The sequence below is a fragment of the Triticum urartu genome, chromosome 7A, assembly GCF_056163025.1.
Source record: "Triticum urartu cultivar PI428250 chromosome 7A, HENAU_Tu73, whole genome shotgun sequence".
NCBI lineage: Eukaryota > Viridiplantae > Streptophyta > Magnoliopsida > Poales > Poaceae > Triticum > Triticum urartu.
Window position 1 is genome coordinate 349,407,601 of NC_141879.1, and position 11,505 is coordinate 349,419,105.

Sequence of the window (11,505 nt, forward strand, 5' to 3'; positions counted from 1 at the left end):
ACACATTTGCGTGTATGATTAGTGTACGATTGAATCGGGGGCGTCACAAGTTGGTATCAGAGCCGACTGCCTGTAGGAATCCCCCTTTCCAACTCCTTGGCCGAAGTTGAGTCTAGTCATTGCTAGTCTTTTACTAACATGGCTGTGTGGCTTACGGGCCCACGTCGCCATTGGGTGGTATTAGGATCTTTTATTCCTCGTCTTTACTCTGGGACTCTGATCTCTCTTCTATTCGGGTTAAAATGATTTTACTAAATCTGACTCTAGGTTCTCGTAACTACTTCCCCCGGAGAGCCCCTTATCACAGATGATCACCTACTGCACCAGAAGATTTCGAAGTTACTCTCCGATACTCTTTTGAGACTTTGTGCCCATTGCTTTTGCAATTCCCTACCACTGTTATATCATTACCGATAACTACATACACTTGCCTTTTCAATCCCATGGATCTTGTTATTACAAGATACCCTGAAAATTCTCTCTATTGTTCCGAGAATACTTTGTGCCTACTGCCTTGCAGGTCATTACCCACATGAACACCCCTACGGATAATTCCTCGCACATACCGAGTATCCGCCCATCCCCGGTTGTTTATGTGTTTCACTAAGGTCTTCGAAATAGTATTCGATCTTCCGTAAATCCTTAGCAGCGTATTGCTCTTGAAATTCTTGCTTACTTGCATTATGGTTAATCCCATAAGTATAGTAATCTTATTGGCAGCCTTTGACACTATCATTTTGAGTCCATTGATTCAAAATATTGCGAATGCTCGCAATCGTCAATCAGATCCTAGAATTCATCCTTTCGGCTCAGACGTCATTTTAAACATGAGCTGGATCTCGACCAATCAAATTGTTGTCAATTTTACCCCTAAGCTTACTCAACCTATCCGTCCTTAATCGAAGCGTTTGCTTCTGATCGTTCGATTTGGAAACCATAATTGTTTTACATGTGAGCTTTGAATTAGTCAGTTGCTTCTATAATACAATGCCTTCGCATTGTTTCTTCCACTGGTTGTGTGCCGATACTCACATCAGCTTTGTTATGGACCGGCAGATCCTTTAATGGATTTTATCCGTCAACGTCCTTCATATTCAATAACTTTGTGAGCCTTCCCTCGGATACATAATGCCTTTGGTAAATTGTATCCTCTACTTTGTTAACCTTGCTCTGCTTGCGAGCTTGAGTTATTTACTTCTGAACTTTGTAGTATATGTTCCTAAGATACCCGATGAGTTGGACCAATGCCTTCCCTAATCTGTGCAAACCCGAGAGTTTTCACGAGTCATATTCTTCTGGTGATTTACCAGATAAAATTTCAACACTACGACTTCGTCCAAAATGAGAAGTGAATGAAAGGGTATGCATTGGATAAGTGGGAGTCGACCTTGAACCTTGCGTTCATGCCCATGGACACGATGTAGGTCTTATCATTAAAGCTTCTCTTAAATTAATTATTCCTTTGGTATAAGTTCATCTTATATCTGGGATCTGGCCTTTTGCAATCGTGGTTCCGATCATGTTCTCCTTTAAATACCATTTCTCGTGCAAGTTTAAGCACTTGTCTTCTGCGAAGTAATACCCAGTCCAACCTCTACTTTGATTTGTCGTCGAGTATTACCCCCTGGTATCTCGAGATTAACACGGAACTGCTTAATTTCTTATGGGTTCTCCATCAGGTACTGCATTCTCACTGATTCCAATTTTTTCACGGGCTCTGAGTCATTAAACACTCAAGGACACCGATAACTGAATCGAGTCCGCATCGCGATTAAACAACTGTTAGTAATCTTCTTTACTTACGAGTTTGCACTCGATCACGTCATTTCTATCCTGATCGGCTATATCACTATCGTGCTGATTTTAACTGTGCTACCTGGTCCTTATTCCCGGAGCATAATTTTCGACGATGAGCTAAGCTTACGTCGATCTCCCTCATCATATCTTTTCACCTTGAATAGCGAGCTTGGTTTTGAGTTTGTGTCGTACCCTTGGTTCCAATAACCTTTCGCTTCACCATTCCTTTGACTTGATGTCATCGCCGATCGATTACATCTTAAAATCTCTCAACAAAAGTGTCGTGATCATCATAAACATTTCGAGCTCTTCCAAGATATCTATTGAATTCTTCATGGGAAATACCATCCTTGCCCTCGATGAATTGTGTTATCATCGACAACTTTACTACCTTCCCTCCAACACAAACTTGTTCGTGTTCTGTGTTATACCTTGAGTTCCTTGCTATCCAACATTTGTTCTTCTTTACCTTGGAGTATTACCATCTATTATATCCAGGATGTCGTGCTTAGCACACCTACCCGGGGGCCCTATTGTTATAGATTCCTTTTCAGCAAGGTTAACCATTCTTCCATGAGGAAATTGTAAGACTTATTCTACAAGTTATTCCTGGTGGATCCTTTGTGTTTCCAAAGTCCGATCTTTACCCAATGACCATGTCAATGCTATCTCGAAGCTTGTCTGTGGTACTCCAATTTTCAACAAAGAACATTTGAAGCCCAATGCTATATGTTTCTTGCTCAATTATCCAAACACCGTTGTATGGTAAAGTCATGAAATTTATCTCCCTTTACCTAAAGGGTTTTCTACGTTATATCCTGTCATGGATATCATGCTCTGCTTGCACTTGGGAAGGATATACCCCTGAAATATGTGTTTAAACCACATTTTCCTTTCCATTCTTCCGTTTAAACCTGATAATCACATTTTCCTTTCCATTGTCTTGTTAAGCTTCCTTGTAATCTGACTTAACTGAGCAGTGATAATTCCCTGCTTAGTAAGCACCTCGTTGTACAACTCTGTCAGTAAGACCCTGTTACCATTGTCGATAGCATCCCGGTAACCACCGATGGACGAGAACTTTGCCTATTGGTCCGCCTCATTCAATGAGCAGGAAAATGGTTCTCTTCGTCCCTCGTCCTTGGTATCGATGTTGTTGCCGACATAACTGACAGGCTAGCCTCTGACATGCCTTGCTATCATGACCATGCAAGATGTCACCACTCCTACTTTTATCCCACATGGTGGGCCCATAACCCACAGTTCCACAGGATCGAAACCTGACTCTCCTGTACACCACCTGTTCCCAAGGTTGTTCCTCGCGCTTGACTTCGTATGTAATTCATGGACCACCTGTCTAGTGATCTATTCTGGTATGAGGCGCAATACCTATTCTCGTTGCCCTGAAACCCTTTCACCTTCTGATTAGGCATCGAACGATTGCCTATCCGTTGAAGCTTCTCATGGTACCTTCTTACTTTGCTCTCGATATCTTCTTAAGTTTCAAATCGAGAGATACTTATGCTTCTTCCCTGAGTTAACCGTCTGATGCTCGATCTTGTTAGGATCCATCCATATCGAGTTTTCCCTTCTTACCCTTTTGTAATTACGGTGAAGATCCTGAAAGAAGGACGACAACTTCATCATGATGACCTGAAGCAGAGAAAGGAAGACATCAGCGCTATGGATCGACCACTTTGAGAAGAGCAACCAAGACCAAAAAGATTTGTTAGGATTTCGTAACCAGACGTTTCCCCCTTATTCCACCTCTTAAATCTCGGGACAAGATTTCTTGTAGTGGAGGAGAATTGTGACGCCCGGATAGTTACGCTACAGTAGTCCCACGTTAACGATGCTGAGTCACCATGATTACTGTTGTTAATCTTGCGTTAGTTCGAAACTGATTCAAATTCAAAATTCAAAATCAGACAAACAACAAAAGTTTTCAAACTTTAAAACTAAAATGTTCGGAGTGAGCCAAATAATGCATAGGTAATTATGGTGAAGAAACCACACTTTTATAAAATGTTTAAATACTCTAAAATGAATAAAACAGTAGCAAATACAATTGTTTAAATGATTTAAAAATAATAAACATTTTCAAAACTAAATTGTTATAAGTATTAAACTTTTATGGCAGTGGGTTATGTTGAAACGTTGTTTTGGGAGCTAATGTCATATTTTAATAAACTAAAAATAATGTGTAAACTAAAATAGAACAGAAAAGAATAAGTAAAAGAAAAGAGAAAATAAAAAAAACGAAGACCCCCATCCCCCTGGGCTTCGGCCTAACAGGCCATAGGCCGGCCCAGCTGCGGCCCACCCTGCACCCATAAACCACCCGTTCATCCACCACGCATCCCTAACATAGCGAACACGCAACTTTTCCCCTCCGGTTCATCAGTTCGAAAACGTGAAACACCGGGGATAATTTCCCGGATGTTTTCCCCCTTCACCGGTACCACCTCATACCGTGTTAGGGCACACATAGCATCGCGCTTTGTCATGTCATGCATCGTTATGTATTTGTTTGCATTATATTTATTGTTTCTTCCCCTTTTCTCTCGCTAGACATCGAGACCGACGCCGCTGCTACCCAGTACGACTACGGTGTTGACGACCCCTCTCTCTTGCCAGAGCAACCAGTCAAGTCCCCCCTTTGATCACCAGATATCGCCTACTTTTTTCTCTACTGCTTGTTGAAAGTGCAACTATCCCTAGGTGGTTTTGGTAATTCATAACAATATATAGCTCATTGAGCTAATGCTATTCCAAGATGACTATTTCAGGAAAGCTCAATGATTGGCATGGCATGGATGTGAAAGTGGAACCCTCAAAATGCTAAGGACAAAGGATTGGCTCAAGCTCAAAAGCTCAAGACTCTTCATTTTATATTTTAGTGATCCAAGATCACATTGAGTCTTTAGGAAAAGCCAATACTATCAAGGAGGGATGAGGTGTTGCTTAATGAGCCTTTTGCTTCATGTGCTTAGTGATATGCTCCAAAACCCTCAACTACTTTCCCATATCCACATATGACCTAAACCCTAAGCCAAACTCGGTCCTACCGATTCTTTCTATCCAGCGCCACCGAGTTTCACTTGTCATAAGCCACTGCCAAACCCTAGCAATTCGGTGCTACCGATAGGGATCTCGGTCTCACCGAGATGGGATTGCAAACTCTCTGTTTCCCTTTCGTAACTTTTCGGTCTCACCGAAAGAGCGAATCGGTCCCACCGAGATTGCAATGTAAACTCTTTGTTTCCCTTTTGTAACTTTTCGGTCTCACTGAAAGAGCAAATCGGTCCCACCAAGTTTGCCTGACCAACTCTCTGGTTAGCTTATTACCAAACTCGATCTTACCGAGTTTGTGTAATCGGTCTCACCGAGATTACATTATGCCCAAACCCTAACCATATCGGTCCTACCGAGTTCCATGTCAACCCCACCGAAAATCTCTAACGGTCACTAGGTTTACCTTTTCGGTCCGAGTGAGTTTGTTGATTCGGTCCCACCGAAATTGGAAAACTGTGTGTAACGGTTGGATTTTGTGTGGAAGCTATATATACCCCTCCACCTCCTCTTCATTCGTGGAGAGAGCCATCAGAACACATACACAATTCCAACTCATATGTTCTGAGAGAGAACCACCTACTCATGTGTTGAGACCAAGATATTCCATTCCTACCATATGAATCTTGATCTCTAGCCTTCCCCAAGTTGCTTTCCACTCAAATCTTCTTTCCACAAAATCCAAATCCTATGAGAGAGAGTTGAGTGTTGGGGAGACTATCATTTGAAGCACAAGAGCAAGGAGTTCATCATCAACACACCATTTGTTACTTCTTGGAGAGTGGTGTCTCCTAGATTGGCTAGGTGTCACTTGGGAGCCTCCGACAAGATTGTGGAGTTGAACCAAGGAGTTTGTAAGGGCAAGGAGATCGCCTACTTCGTGAAGATCTACCGCTAGTGAGGCAAGTCCTTCGTGGGCGATGGCCATGGTGGGATAGACAAGGTTGCTACTTCGTGGACCCTTCGTGGGTGGAGCCCTCCGTGGACTCGCGCGACCGTTACCCTTCGTGGGTTGAAGTCTCCATCAACGTGGATGTAGGATAGCACCACCTATCCGAACCACGGGAAAAACATCCGTGTCTCCAATTGCGTTTGAATTCTCCAAACCCTTCCCTTTACATTCTTACAAGTTGCATACTTTACTTTCCGCTGCCAATATACTCTTTGCATGCTTGCTTGAATTGTGTGATGATTGCTTGACTTGTCCTACAATAGCTAAAATCTGCCAAGAACTAAAATTGAGAAAATGTTAAGTTTTTATTTGGTCAAGTAGTCTAATCACCCCCCCTCTAGACATACTTTCAATCCTACAGGTGGTATCAGAGCTTTGGTCTCCATTTGCTTTGATCTCCATAGCTTTTGGTGGTCATAGCCTTGGTTTCACAACCTAGGAGAGTATGGCGTCTAGCGAGGGAAATTATCACCGTAGAGGTCCTTACTTTGATGGTACTAATTTTGCTAGTTGGAAGCATAAAATAAAAATCCATATTCTTGGACATAACCCCGCCGTTTGGGCTATTGTGTGTGTTGGTTTGCAAGGTGACTTATTTGATGGGAAAGAACCAAACCATGAAGCTACCACGGATGAGTTGAAGATGTTGCAATACAATGCTCAAGATTGTGATATTCTCTTCAACGGATTGTGCCCCGAAGAATTCAACAAAATCAGCCGTCTTGAGAATGCAAAGGAAATTTGGGACACTTTGATTGATATGCACGAAGGTACCGACTCCGTCAAGGAATCCAAGTTGGATGTGCTTCAAAGTCAACTTGACAAGTTCAAAATGAAGGATGGTGAAGGTGTCGCTGAAATGTACTCTAGGCTTGCTCTCATCACAAATGAGATTGCCGGCTTAGGAAGTGAAGAGATGACCGATAGATTCATCATCAAGAAGATTCTAAGAGCCTTGGATGGAAAATATGATACCGTGTGCACATTGATCCAAATGATGCCCAATTATAAAGATCTCAAGCCAACGGAGGTGATTGGAAGAATTGTTGCTCATGAGATGTCACTTAAGGATAAAGAGGAACTTCACAACAAATCAAGTGGTGCCTACAAAGCCTCATGTGAAGCCCCTACATCATCAAGTGAGAAACAAAACTTAAATGAAGAATTGAGCTTAATGGTGAAGAACTTCAACAAGTTCTACAAGAGTAGAAGCAAAGATAGAAGCTTCAAGTCAAGGTCCTATAATGACAAAAGATCTTCTAGTCGAGAGCGAAACTGCTACAGTTGTGGAAGACCCGGACACTATTCCAATGAGTGTATGGCTCCCTACAAGAGAAGAGAAGATTCTCCAAAAAGAAGAAGCAAAGAATCACCACCAAGAGAGAGAAGGAATAGAGATGATCGTTATGAACGAAGATACTCACGGAGAAGCAAGGATTCGGAAAGGAAGGAAAAATCATCAAGGAGCTACACAAAACGAAGATATCAAGCTCATGTTGGTGAATGGGTATCCGGCTCCGACTCCGACAGCCACTCCGAGAGAAGTTATCACTCCGACTCCGAAGATACTCAAGATGAAGGTGTTGCCGGTCTGGCACTTGTGTCAACCAACTCCTACGACATATTTGACTCACCAAATGAAGGAATTGGAAGATGCTTCATGGCCAAAGGTCCTAAGGTAACACACCATGAGTATGTTGATTTCAATAGTGATGAAGATGACTTGTTAGGTGATGATTTGCTTGTTGACAACTCTAGTGATGAATACTATGATGAAACGTCAATTAATCATGCTAATCAAGATAAAATGAATGACAATGATAAGGAGAAGATTGAGGCTCTAACTAAAGAACTAAACACTCTTAAGTTAGCTCATGAAACTATCTTCGAAGATCATCGAGAACTTTTAAGAGCTCATGAGAAATTACGCTTTGAAAAGCTCAATCTTGAGCAAGAGCTTGAGTTCTTAAAAGCAATCAATGATGATCTCCGCAAGAAAAGTTCTTCTTACATTGCCAAGCGTTTACTCTTATCCACTTACATGCCTCAAGTCAAGTCTAGTAACAAGAACAAGAAAGATTCTTCCTCTAGCAGTAACAATGATCATGCTAAATCCAATATTGTTGCTTCTAGTAGTTCTCTTGATTTCACTAATGATTCTCTTAGCCAAGTTACACTTGAGCAAGAAAATAGCTTATTGAAGGGAATTATAGAGAAAGGAGTGTACAAAAGCCTTGCCGGGAGTAAGCAATTCGAGAAAATTGTGCGCAAGCAAGGAATGCACCGGAAGAATCAAGGTGTTGGTTTTGAACGAAAGTTCAATGCCAATGGAGTTGAGTGGGAAGAAGATCAATACCCCAAAACAAAGTTTGTTCCTCAACAAGAGAAGTATGATACTTCTTTCAAGGGGACACAAGCTCAAGATGATCTTCCACCACAAGACTACAAGCAAAAAGGCAAGGACAAGCTTCAAGAGGAAATTGATGCATTTGAAGAAGCTCCTAAGACCTTAGTCAAGTGGATTCCCAAGACTACTTCAAGTTCCACTTCATCAAGTACGACTACAACTCCAAGGATTTCCATCAAGATGGTGTGGATCCAAAAGAAGAAGAACTAGAGAGTTCTTGAGGGTGACTCCGCCAACATACTTCACTCTTATCATTTTGGCAAGAACAAGTGCAATCAACTTCCACATCTTGCACTAGTTTAAGGAGTCACAAACCCTCTTGTTGGTAAGACAAGGGACAAGATAACCTAAAAGTTTTCATGGACATCATCTTGTGTGTGCATCACTCTATGTCTATGGATATCCTTCTTTGTTCCTTGTGGGACTAACCCATGTAGGTATTGAAAGTGCAATTCACTCAAATGGATAGCTCCAAGTGATCTACATCAACATTGAGCATCCACATCTTCAACATCTACATGAAGTCATCATCGACAAAACCCGAGGTTAGTTCATCCCTCTAAGGGGGGATATCACATCTAGGGGGAGCTTTACTCTAAGACTTGAGCTAAAGCAACTCTAAAGATGTGAACACAACAATGCTTTATGTAAAAGTGGTAACCCCACTTGAGCTTAAACGATGAGTATGACCTATGATCAAGTGTTCTCACTTGACTCCTAAGTTAATATACTCATATATAGATGACCTTGTCATCGCAAATTGCTTGATAGATGCTAGAATTGATTGTGCATGCCTTGTCACATATTTCATTTGCCATCTTATTGTGTGAGCATGCTGGTTGCATATTTTACTCATTCGAGGACATCCACTTGTTGTTTTGATTGTTTGATTTTATTTCCTTTTGCCAAGTGGATGGACAAGAATGCCTAAGAACCTCCTCTAGCTATCTATGCTTTTCTCGTCTCAAACTCTATTCATGCTACATCACAAAATTTGATCAAGTCAGATTCGAACCACTCGGTGTGAGGAGCACTCGGAGCCCCCGATTCGTCATAGACTTAAACTTCCAAAACCTCTTTATGATTCTCGGTCTGACCGATATCCTACTTTCAGTCCTACCGAGATCATTAAGTTGATCTAGGTTTTCGATCTCGGTGCAACCGATTTGAACCATTCGGTCACACCGAGTTGCAACAACTGTATACAGTTTTGCATCTCGGTGCCACCGAGTTGTTCCACTCGGTCACACCGACAGGGTCGGGCTATATATAGTCACGGGCAAAAATTTGGAAATTTCTCCGAACCCCTTCGCCCGCGCGATAGCCTACTCTGCCAACTTGGTCTCCGGATCGTCTCCTCGCCGCCAGCCGCCTCCAGTCGCTGGTCTCCGTCGCCGTCAACGGAAATTCAACCCCGCTGTTGCCGCCGTAGCGAGTCTCCGCCGAACTAGGGTATGGACTCGATCTTTGTGCTATTCCTCAATCCGATTCATAGCACATTGTGATCATCATGATTCTTGCCACGTTTGTTAAACTTCTATCCAGTCAATGAACTCGTAGATTAGGTTTAATTCGAAAATTTTAGGGTTAGGTTTCCGCCGAAACCATCTCGAACCCACCGAGTTGAAAAACTCGGTCCCACCGATTTGGCTTATGCCATTGCACAAGTGAGACTCGGTCTGACCGAGAATTACTTATCGGTGTGACCGATTTTGGAACTCTGTGAAACCCTAGCAGTCTCGGTGCCACCGAACTGTGACTCGGTCTGACCGAGTTCACTAGTTTAGGTGCCAAAACTGCTTCGGTATCACTGAGTTTAGAAATCGGTAGATCCGAGATGCTTTCAGTGGGAAACTAAAACTATGTTTTTGAATTATTCTTTTGCAAAAATCTCTGCATTTTGTGATGCTTATCCACTCTATCTCATCTATAACCTATTCACAGGGTCAGCAGTCAGAGTTTGCATCATGTCAGACCAAAAGTGATAGCCAGAACTTGTCAGAGCAGCAAGTGCAGATGAGTGAGGGCACTAGTCCCTCAAGTTCCTCAGATGATGACATGCAGGAGAGGAGAGGCAAGACTACAACTGATGCCTTTGCCAGAGTGCCACGAGGTCCGAGGTCGTCTGCAGTGCCAGTTGCTGACCCCAGAGCCACCACGTCTGCACCAGCTACAGCCTCAGTTCCACCAGCTCCAGCGTCCACTTCAGCCTCGACTCCGACCACGTCTACAGAAGGCTTCGTCCTTGGAGTGCTCCGGACTCCACCACCACCTGAAGATCAAGCCTGAGTGTTGACTTAGCACTATGCATTTTCTAGGAACTTTTTGGTAACTTGTTGCCAAAGGGGGAGAAAATGTATAGATCATAGGCTTCGAGAGAGAGTGTTGCTTTTAGTGTTGCTTTTATTCTCTCTTGTTTTATTTGGTGTTTTTTTCGAACTTTGTTTGCTTTTGTGTGAGATACTATGGCATTGCTCGTGAGACATTGATGATCATGTGTTTGATCATAAGCTACACTTAATGTTTGCTTAATATTATCATCTTATCTATCTTATGTGATCATTCACTATTCTTGGTGATGAATGCATGTATTTCATTCTTATCATTTTAAGCGCTCCACCAAGATGTATGTGACATGGAAGAGTAACCCATGACTCTAACTTCTTGTGCATTTGCAGTCCAAAGCAAATTTTAAATATGCACAAAATTAGGGGGAGCTCTTACTTGTCACATACTTCTCAAAGCGACGATATATTTCATGCTTATTATCATTTGTCGAAACTTTGATCTATATGTTGTCATCAATTACCAAAAAGGGGGAGATCGAAAGTGCAACTATCCCTAGGTGGTTTTGGTAATTCATAACAACATATAGCTCATTGAGCTAATGCTATTCCAAGATGACTATTTCAGGAAATCTCAATGATTGGCATGGCATGGATGTGAAAGTGGAACCCTCAAAATGCTAAGGACAATTGGCTCAAGCTCAAAAGCTCAAGACTCTTCATTTTATATTTTAGTGATCCAAGATCACATTGAGTTTTTAGGAAAAGCCAATACTATCAAGGAGGGATGAGGTGTTGCTTAATGAGCCTTTTGCTTCATGTGCTTAGTGATATGCTCCAAAATCCTCAACTACTTTCCCATATCCACATATGACCTAAACCCTAAGCCAAACTCGGTCCTACCGATTCTTTCTACCCAGCGCCACCGAGTTTCACTTGTCATAAGCCACTGCCAAACCCTAGCAATTCGGTTCTACCGATAGGGATCTTGG